General features: G+C 45.1%; 1 long non-coding RNA gene across 7 annotated transcripts; it reads right to left on the bottom strand.

Annotated features, from left to right (window-relative positions):
- Positions 1-806: 806 nt before the first annotated feature.
- Positions 807-10,584, bottom strand: LOC108383753 (uncharacterized). 7 transcript variants are annotated; one of them, XR_012130620.1, is made up of 6 exons: positions 10,500-10,584; positions 9,023-10,235; positions 7,826-7,937; positions 7,098-7,161; positions 1,485-4,981; positions 807-892 (listed from the first exon to the last, which is right to left on the bottom strand). It is a non-coding gene; the product is annotated as an uncharacterized lncRNA (long non-coding RNA). The 7 variants fall into 7 exon arrangements; XR_012130618.1 differs by having other exon boundaries at positions 7,841-7,937; XR_005060613.2 differs by having other exon boundaries at positions 7,841-7,937; positions 10,075-10,235; positions 10,500-10,575.

Raw genomic sequence — 10,584 nt, 5'->3', positions numbered from 1 at the left:
ACCTTTAGCAGTTTACCAAACTCTTTGGAGGCAGCTCCTCCTCTTTGACTCAAGCTTGTGTGATTCTCAACCATTCCAAGACGCTGTACCTTCTACCTTCTAGTCACTTTCCTATCATCAGCAGAGGGCCCACACTTGTCCTATCACCTGAGCTGCCCTTCTAAACTTTAAGCGTCCTTTCAGCTTTCCCTTAGATGTTCTCCACTCTGACAAGTAGACCAACTCCCCAGCAAAGACTCCTCCCTTTGCTCCACAAAACTTGGTAAAAATCTGTACAAAGCATTAGTCACTATAATTATATATAGGTCTCCCTGACCTGGTTGTATTTACCTTTCAATCTCAACTCCAGCAAAATGCTTGCCTGGCACAGGAGAGACTCCATAAATTGGGGTACCATTTTTTGTCCCTTGTCCTCCTTGGATCACCCATTTTCCAGGAAGAGATAAACCCCTTTGGTCGGGGAGAGGAAGGAGGGTGAGAAACCTTTTGCTAAAAATGACCTGTGAATATAGGGTCATGGTGACTTGTCTCAACCGAGTCCCTTGGGGCTGTCCTGGGATAGGACCTCTCTTCTAGGAGAAGGCCGCAGCCAGATGTCCCTCTGTCATTCGCTTCCAGCCCCTTTCTCCTGGAGTTATGCAGACTTCTGTGTGCAGGGAACATGTGAACCTCTGCCTTCTCTAGTAAAGTCCACTGGGGAGTTGTCCACCCCCTTGGTCATCTCTTGACTGATTTATACTCACGTTGGAGGAAACATGTTTGCAGACATGACCACATCCATTGCTGCAGCATTTTGATCCCTCTGGACACGACTCATCTCCTGTGCACATTTCAACACAAATCCCAGCAGTATCTTTGGGCACCTCTGGGCAGACTCCAGGTCTTTCTTTCCCTGAAACACATGTGCAACAGGTACTAAGACAAGCAAGAGAGCTGGTGCTCGAGGCCAGAAGCCCTCACTGCCGGCAGGGCTCCCACCTCTCCCATGTCTTCCTCCATGCTCCAGGCTCTGTCCTCAGCTTAGCAGCTGACTCTTCCTCTTAAACCCCCATGTTCACAGCCTAGCTCCCGGGTGAATGTTCTCCCTGCTCCAAAGGCTGCACAGCCCAGCAGGCAAGAAAACTGAACTTTCATAACCCTCATCTTTGCACCTTATAAGAAGCTAGTAGAGAGTCTCTGATCACAGCCAGCCTCACACATACCTCATACTCATCCTAGAGCTACTCTCTGTTGGAGACCCACATCCAAGGCACATCTCTTAACTAGACAGAACCTCGGTTTCTAATCAGACCCAACCCAATCTGAGAAGAAGCAGAAATGCAGAGTGATGGCTGCTGTAGGTTAAGAAAATGAGTCTGAGCTATGCCAGATCTCCATTCTGCAGTGCGCACAACACCTGCTGCTGTGCACAACCACGCCCAGGTCTGAAGTGGGGCTCTGAGCCATCTCTGCTCTCATGGGGGACCCCCCTGTCAGCACCTTACCTCTGAAAGGTCTCTGAGCACAGGCCATCTCCAGCCCCATGGTGATGAAAGCCACCAGCACAAAGATTGTACCTGTCTTCATGTTGGCCTCTGATGTGATGCACATGCAAGCCCAACCCCGATTTATACCGTCAGTGTCAACAGAAAGGAGGGTGGGGTGAGAGGCAGTTGAGTGGGAAGAACATAAAAATGTAAATTCTCTAGGCAGTGCTCCCAGATGACCCAGTTCCTTTGCTCTGTTTTACAACCAGTTTCTCTCTGATTGAGGCATGGTTTCTTACAGAGGCAAATGCCAAACAGGTGAGTTTGGAAACACTAAGCCCATTCATTGTTCATTGCTACATCCCAACAGGGCACTGATTTCTCTGCTGGTTGTAGGAACTGTGACCAAAAAAAAAATTTTTTTCTCCTTTTATTCTAGAATTTCAGAGTGATAACTTAAACCATAAAGGCAGGTGTTATTTGTTAGGACCCCTCTGGGGCCTCCTAGAGGTCTGGTTACATGGGAGAGATGGCGGATGTGTGCTTTGGAGCCACCCCCAGTGCTGAGATCACTAAGCAGGTGCGAAACATGGGCCACCCCTTAACCACAAATATAGTAATAGGCAAGCAGAAGTCACTCATCCAAAGAGACAGATGTTCAAGGATCACAAGCTGGCCAGGGCACCAGGGGCTTGAGAGACAGGGTCCATCATGATGGTTGGTGGCCCTACCCTGCTCTGTACCAATAGGTTCCCAGAGACAGAGAGCTGTGGGTGTGAGCTAAAGTGAGCTGAACTGCAGGAGGAGAATATTAAATGTCTCATAAGAGCCTGATTAAGACACCACCCTCTTTCTTATCCCAATTGCAGAAACTCAAAGAAAAGGGGTATAGAAGTTAAAATCTCGGTAACCTGAGGAGTGAAAAGAAAGCCTGCTTTGTCCTTGGTGGTCAGAGCTGGACAAGCAGGCACCTCATGACCACCTGCGAGGACGCCTGGACAAGCTACCTTAAGGGCAGAGACATCCTAAGAGAGGAGAACCCGTACTAGCCATACCAGGCATTCAGTTCACACCCAGCATCTCAGAACCTCTGGGGGCATGAAAGTTACAAACACGGAGCAGAGACTCCTCGGTGTGAGGGAGGGACCAGGATACCTGGAGAGGGCAGGGTAGCTCAGTACAGGGTGGAGATCAACGCCCCAGGAAGCGAAGGGCAAGCCCAAATCCAAACCCAAGGTGGCTGGCCAGAACCCAGGCTGCTGAGTGGCATGGCTTTGATGAGGAGATGGGCCTAAAGCCAGATGCCCCCCAGAACTTGAAGGAGAACCTTCCAGAGCACTGTTGGCAAGGCGAGGATTCCCTAACCCTCCTCTCAAAGTGACTTAGGCATAGCAATTATCACTTAGTTAACATAATCTCTAAACATTCATTTTTATACAACAAATACATGAATGAACTCTTGTGATAAATAAACAGTACAGACATATCCAGAGTAAACTTCCAGGAGGAGGCACTCAATATGAGCAGTTTTCTATGTATTCTTCTAAGGCTTTTTCCTGTTCTTTTACATGCATATGTGTGTATATACAAATATACGTTTTGGAGTTTTTTTGCAGAAATGAAGATAGATGTATTATTTTGCTCTAGTCACTTAACATTTTGTCTTGGAGGGCTTTTTGGGTTAGTATCTCTTTTTCCTTTTTTAAAATAATTACTATCTACTATCCCATCATTATATGAATGGTTCACAATTTATTTAATGAAACTTCACCTACTGAACATTTTAGGTGGTTTGGTTTTTGTTGGTTTTATTATCATAAACAATTTGCTGTGCATATATGCCTTGCTAAAAGTAATTAAGGGAAGCCACACTGACAAGGTGTGGGGAGGCCTGCTGGGGAAGCTCTCATGCCCATCACTCCTCATAAATCTCAGATCCCATCAGAAGAGTGGGACCATTCTGTTTTAGCTACTTTACTCCCCAGCAGGAGGAAGAAGGCTTCCACCTCCTGTCTCCCTGCTACAGTGACTGTAATATCTCAGCCAATGAGAAGCCATGACACATGGGACTTCCACTTTACTCCAATGGACTTTTTGCTTAGAAACAGCCCTCCCAACTCTGGCATTTTCTCCTATAAAAGCCTGTTCCTCTTTGTTTTTCAGACATGCCTATGGTTCTGCTGTAGGTCATGTGTCCTGTACTGCAATTCTCTGCTGTACCTGAATAAATCCATTTTTGCTAGTAAGATAACTGACTGCTTTAATTTTAAGGTTAACAGCATATACTTTGTATATGCTTCCTTATTTCTATATGTCAGTATTCCCCCAGAATAGATGCCTAAACATGGAATACAAAGTATGCATCTACTGTAGAGCTGGAAGATATTGCCAAGTTACCTTCCATAAAAACTGTATGTACAATTTACTTTCTCCCACAGTGAAGGAGAAACCAATTTCTCACAGACTGACTCAATACATTTCTAATCTTGTTTCTCCAAGTTAAATATTTAATGAAATAGTTCAAGTGGAATATTCACATACTCTCCATGGGATGTATCCCAACTGGGTATATGGGACCAAGAATTCTCACCACAGTTGTATAAAGAAATTTAATTAGCAGAAATTATATGAAACAATATAATCTGGTGTTTGCAACTCTAGTAAGTACTTGGGAGTTGCCAGTATAAAGCAAAGCATAATTATGACCTGTAATAGGTTTGTTAAAGCATGCATTTGAATGATGAGAGCTGCAAGATTGCTAAGGAGAGCCTCTCATCAATAATAATGGCAAGATTTGACCCTTATTAAGCACAAGATTGTTGTGTCAGGCCCTGTGCCTCTACTTTGTACCTGCCACGTCTCCAAAGCCTCACAAGCCTGTGGGGTTGCTTCCGTTTGGCATCCCCATGTCACAAATGAAGACACTGAGATTCAAACAAAGTTCATGCCTTGCAAACTCTTCATCCCCACCTCGTACCCCCACTGATGCTGAATCTCCACTGTGGGGGCCAAAAAAGCTCCCCAGATGCTTTTCACACACATAGAAGTGAGGACCACTTCACCTACCTGATGAAACCTTTATTTCTTTGTGGAAAAAAAAGTCCCTATAAAAAGCAGATTTCTGGTGCTCTAGTAACAATCACAAATTTGAGGATTTGTAAGTTTTTATGACATTATCTTCATTGAGAGGGCTAGGTGTCTACAGCAGCACAGACAAAAAATTAAGGGAGAAAACTGAGTCTAGACATTGGAATTTCCTAGATGTCCTCAGTGTGCAACCCGCCACCTTTAGACCTACAGCCATCAAAGTTTTATTCCCTTTCTTAGTTTTTCCAGGATGGCATTTGAGACCTTGCAGGTGCAGCAGCTTCTGTGTTTAGACTACTGAATTTGCTGGAATTCCATTTTTCCTAGCATTTCATATTCCAAAGAGTCACTTACAATCACTGCCAAATCCTTCAAACATCAATCGAGGTGTTGTTCATGTTGCATCTTTGTCCATTTTCAAAAAACAGCTGAGAATGAATGATAGACATTTTGTTATAGAGCAAACTTAGATAGGTCAGAGATGATGAAATTTCAAAAGTCAGATGGCACACATCTAACCAAGGAACGCTCCTCAACACAGGCAGTCTTGTTTGCCTCTCTGCATTACATAAGTATAATATAGGTATATATTAACACATAATATTTGAGAAATTTACAAGGTGACTTGCCGCTCTCCCTGGCTTCCTTAACACTGACTCCCATTTCCCTGTGTCGCAAACAGTCAATTACAACGCAAACAGTCAATTACAACCAAGCCTCGCTGCCCTGGGGGAGGGTGGACACAGTTTAGAGAAACAATTGAGTTCCTCAGTTGGTTTTTCTTAAAACTCTAATTGACATCATAGTTCTGAAAGCACAGGCTATCCATTTTAAGATCTGGGCTTTTTGAGACAAAAGGATTTGGGGCTGAGTGTAGGTGTTTATGAGGCCAAGCCCTAAAGGAAACTGAGCATAGAGTTGATAACAAGAAATAATCATTTTAAAAATTTTATGATTTAAGTTAGTTTCCCACACATTGGGAGAGAAAATAAGATAGACGCTAGTGGGAGGATAAAGTGAAAGGAGCCAAAAAGTTAGACATCTGGAAATGATCCTAACAAGGCCCCAACCCTGCCCAGGGGGACAGTGGACTGCAGGTGTGGGGGAGCTGGGAGGAGGTATGGCCCAGGAAGGTGGCCACCTTTTCCGAGAAGCCAGAGGCCTGGTGGGCTTAGAGGAGCTTAGGGTGGAACAAAAGGGACAGGACAGTCCTGACCCAGGAGGCACGCATGGCAGGACAAGTGATCCAGGAGGGGGACTGATGTCCAGTGACCAGAGGGCTGAGATGCACCTCAACAGATGCCAGCAGATGTCAGGGGACAACGGGGAGCAAGACTCCTGTGCCCCCTGACAGCCTACTCACACACCAGTCCTCGGGAGTGTGGGTGGAGCCTGGGAAGGACGGAAGGAGAGAAAAGGAAGAGAGGACTGAGGCAGGGCAGGGACAGGGGACAAGCATCATGGTCAACTTTTCCTGCCTATGATGAAAAATGCCAAGATCTCTACCGCACAGTAAGAACAGGAAGGGTCCCATCTTAAGGCTAAGATTCCATTTTAAAAACCAGTGAGTGAGGAGGTAGGATGCCTAACATATTCTTTGGTAATCAGCCAACAACCTATCTTAAGGCAGGGCTAGCAGTCCTAACTGACATGTTCCCAGTGCTTGGGGATAACCACTATCATGGAGAAGAACAGTATCTATAAATTCCTTGTGTTAAGTTTATCTTACAGAATTATCTAGAGGACCGACTGTGGATGGTCTCTCACCAGAGACAGTCATCATGAGACTACATGTCAAGCCTATGCCCCCCTCCCTCGGCCTTTTGCCCCATTCTTGAAAGTCTTAAAAGACAGAATCTTAAGCCCTTAAGCATGCCTTGTCTCTGAGGTTGCCCTCATTCCCCTTTCTTTAAGTGTGTACATTTTGCCTTAAATAAAGACTTTTCACTGCTCAACTTAACTGCGTTTTGTCTCTGCACTCTTCCAGTGATAAGAGTCTTTGCTACTTCACTATTTCATTCTATTTTCTAGACTTAAGCACAAGTCTTCACCCCACCCTCTCTATCCAACTCCAGAGGAGTAGCGAGGACCTGCTGAGAGTTCTGATTTGGGCTTGCAAGTTCCCGTCGCCTGGGTGACCCAGACAGGACTGCAGCTGTACAACCATGTTCCTTAGTAGCCTGCCTACAAATCTCCTTTCTTTGCCTTTGGGAAGTTCCCAGAACATAATCTCACTCCATCCAGTGCTCTGTGGCTCCCCCAAATCCTGGGGTGGTGGGGACTTGGTTCCCAGACTGTGCAGATCCAAGCAGACTCTGGACACCAGGTGACCCTAGTTTTAGAAGTTGGCAAGGGATTTGCCCTATGCTGAGCAGGAGTTCAATGAGCTTCCCTTTCCTCCTTCTGCCCTTCCTTGCTCTCTGTTGCATGCAAGGCAGCTGCCATTCCCTGCTACTCTCCCTTTACCTACACCCGTTAGACCTGCCAGAGAATTCTTTCTCATTCAGAGTCAAGAGCCCTCCCCAGCCCAGCTTGAGGTTTCACCTCATGCACAGGGAGAGACCTCTCCGGATGCAGCAGTCAGACAACAGGATGACAGAGGAAGATTCTGTTTGGAAAAAAAAAAATCAGGCAGCAATTACATTTACCTTCACCAGATTAAATTTTCTACCACCAAAAGAAAAGGGAACTGGAAAGATGGGTCCAATTATGGGAGAAATAAAGTTACATTTTTGCAGCTCAATGTTTGTGACCTTGAAATTGATACACATCACATGAATTAGGCAGTCTTACGAAATGTACCAAGGATGTTTCCTACAATTATTTGTTTAGGGAATTAAGTAAAGAGGAGAGAAGGTAGTATTTTCAAAGTTCAAGGAAGTGCTTTATGTTGGAATTAAATTTGTAAATTAAATTCTTGCTGGGGCAACACTGGCAAGAACTTTGTAAACCTAGACATGTAAAAAGAGAGGTTTAAAGCACCTTCAAGATAAAAGCTAGAAACCTAAGGGCCTGGTGGTTTGGGTGTTCCTTGCTATTGCTTTTGTTGTTTCATTCCTGACACTTATAAAAGGCTGTTGTATCTAAACGAATTCATGAAAGAGTGGTGACAGTCCCTCACTGCTTCCAGGGAAGGGAACTGGATACTTGGGTGATGGAGCTAGGAGAGAGATTTTTTTGTTGGATATCATTTTGAATTTCATACAATGCCCATTGTTATCTATTCAAAAATTACTAATTCTAAGGCCATTGAGCACATGATATCAAACTACCAGGTAGATGTTCACCTTCAGGAAGTCCAACAGCCATTTAGGAACTTGAATCCCAGAAATCTTGAGTCACAGACATGACCTTCTCATCCACAGTGTTGACAAAAAGAAAATCCTAGAGTAGCACCAGAAAAGAGTTTTATTTGAGCCCAGGTTTAGGACAGCTGCTCGGGAAAGACAGTCCTTCCAAAGAAGAAAAATGCCCTGGTGAGGAGCACTTTGTTACAAAGTTACATATGCTCATTTAACAAAGGATATTAGTTATGATATCAATAGATAATGTGTTACAGATTAATACATTCAGAGTTTTATTTTTTACCATTACCAAGGCACAAGGGGATCTTGTGAAACTATTCAGCTGCAAAGCAGACATACAATGCGATAGAATCCAGACCTGAGTACCACCTTTCGAATAAGCCCACCCACCATCTGAGAGAGACCTAGGTGTCATCTTAGGCTACAAGCATCCTCCAGAGGACATGTCAGCAAGCCACAAGCCCACCTTTCCCCTGACCCCTCCTCTCAAAGAGCCCTCCAAAAACCCTGCCCATAAAAACCTCTTGGCCTGTTAGATACCCCTTTTCCTTGTTCTGCTGGCTAGGACAGAGGGGCCTCTCTCAGGTTCAGCAATAGACCTGCTTGGACTATTGAGTTCGCATATCCCCTCTTTTCTTTCATCTATTCCCTTTTGCCCTTTTACAGTGCCTGCCTTGCAGACCACCAATCAGGTCTCTGTTTTAGATAACCCAAGTGTTAAGGCCAGGCACTTTTCAGAAGTGCCTATGCTTAGCGTTTTTTTTCTCTGACAACAGGTTGGAAGATTCAAGGATCTGCTCTTTCCAGAAATAAAAGGTAAACTCTTTCAACTTCCCAAGTCAAGGGGATATAGCAAAGCAAGATGAAAAGAGGAAAGCTTTGTGATTCCAAGGTAGACATGTCTAGGAAGGTTAAAGAAAAGAAGAGCTGATAAAAATTAAATTGGCCTACAATGATCACAACCGGGAAGTGTAAGACACAACCAGTGTCCCCACCCTGTGGATCCACCTCCTGACCTCTCACAGCTTCAGTTTTCTCATCTTTAAAATGGGAATAATGATGTCTACCTGAGTTTTTTCAAGGATTAAAGAAGACTATGCATGAAATCCATGCATACACACACACACACACACACACACACACACACACACACAGTGTACATACAGTGAGGAGTCTGGTAAATGTTGGTACCCTCTCCTTCCAGCCTCTAGTAGAAGGATGAGAAGATTTCTTGAGAAGATGAATCAGGAGTCATGGTAAATAACTGAGGTCTCCCTGGGGAGCCAGTGGGCACAGGGCCTGGAGATTCAGAAGCAGCTAATATAGGCTAGAGAATTTCATGCCCTGCCACTGGGCTGTTCTTCCAGTGGGGAATGTTTTGAAAGAAGGGAGGAGTCCCTAGACTATCCTGTTAGGATGAAACCTGTCTTTCCGTGATGAAAAATGGTGATTTTCTCTTTTTCTCTGAATGTATGTATTTTATACAATTATCATGTATCAAAAAATGAAACTATTTAAGAGATTTTAAAAATGCAGTCACAAATTTGTCTCTCAGTTCCTACGTCTATTTCCATTGTCCTCTCCATCTAAACTCAGTGGGAACCCAAGAGGAGATGAGTCTAGAAGGGAAAACAGGTGGAGACAAGTAGAAAAGAGGGAGAGGGCAAGTCCACTCAGGACTGTGGGGAGTGCGCGTGGAAAGCAGCTCAGGGTCGCCGTGTGACTGCCGGGCTCCGCCGGCAGGAGAACTATGGTTTGTGTCACCATCCACCACTCAACTCATATCCTTGGTTCCTGCCTCTGCTGGGTCAGCTCTGGAGGAAAATGCCCATGTCATGGGAACCTGACAGAAGATTCCTGGGTTAGGCTTAGATAGGGAGGGGAGAGAAAGTCTGCATGAACTAGAACATGAGGAAACAGACTCCCTCTTATTAGAGAGGGATATGGGAGGAGCAGGCACTGCAAGAGAGGAAAACTACACAGCACTGTGTTCTTCCAGAAGTTGCTTCACAAACAGTGGCTACCGTCCTTTTTCCATTTCATCTGCTCTGGTCAGGTCTCCACCCAGAAACCTGGAGAAATCTCAACTGGATAGTTAAGTAAGCAGATACCACCTCTTTGGCTTCAGGGTAAGAAAGGGAAGTTTTATGAAAAGAGAAGAAAGGAAAAAACAAAGCCTCATGTTACGCAGCTGGGGAAGTTGCACTTTGCCCCACCATGAGGATCCCATGCTGTCAGTTGTAATTCCTGGGTGAAGCATTTCCTCATGAGAGTGCTCGGGTCTCCTGCAGCCTTCCCTGGCGATCCGGCCTCTGGGGAGCTGAGTTTCTCCCTTCCAGTTTGCTTAATGGCAGGAAAGTGCAGTAAGAAGGCCTCCCTGTGAAGAAAGAGACCCAGATTCCGGCCCTCACCTCTCTTTCATAACAAAACCAGAGGCAAGTCAGGCTCTGCTCTGGGCTTCATGTGACAAATAAGAGAATGGACTCCTCCAAACAGTAATTCAAGACCCCTCAGAGGGCCACAGGATCCTCAAAAAGGGTCAGGCATGCTGTTAACCTAGCTGGTGGGTCTTGTACCGTTGGTGAGGCCTTGGCACTTGTACTCAGCTGCCGAAGCAGATACTTCCCTATAGATGCCTCACCTCATTAGAGTTCATTGCCTTGAAGTGTGTCCACTTCACCTTCGGTTTCTCCTGTAGGGAAGTTCATCTCACCTTCTAGAACATT

The sequence above is a fragment of the Manis javanica genome, chromosome 4 (assembly GCF_040802235.1).
Source record: "Manis javanica isolate MJ-LG chromosome 4, MJ_LKY, whole genome shotgun sequence".
Lineage (NCBI taxonomy): Eukaryota > Metazoa > Chordata > Mammalia > Pholidota > Manidae > Manis > Manis javanica.
The sequence above is the reverse complement of the archived record's forward strand: the minus strand, read 5'-3'. Positions and strand labels throughout refer to the sequence as shown.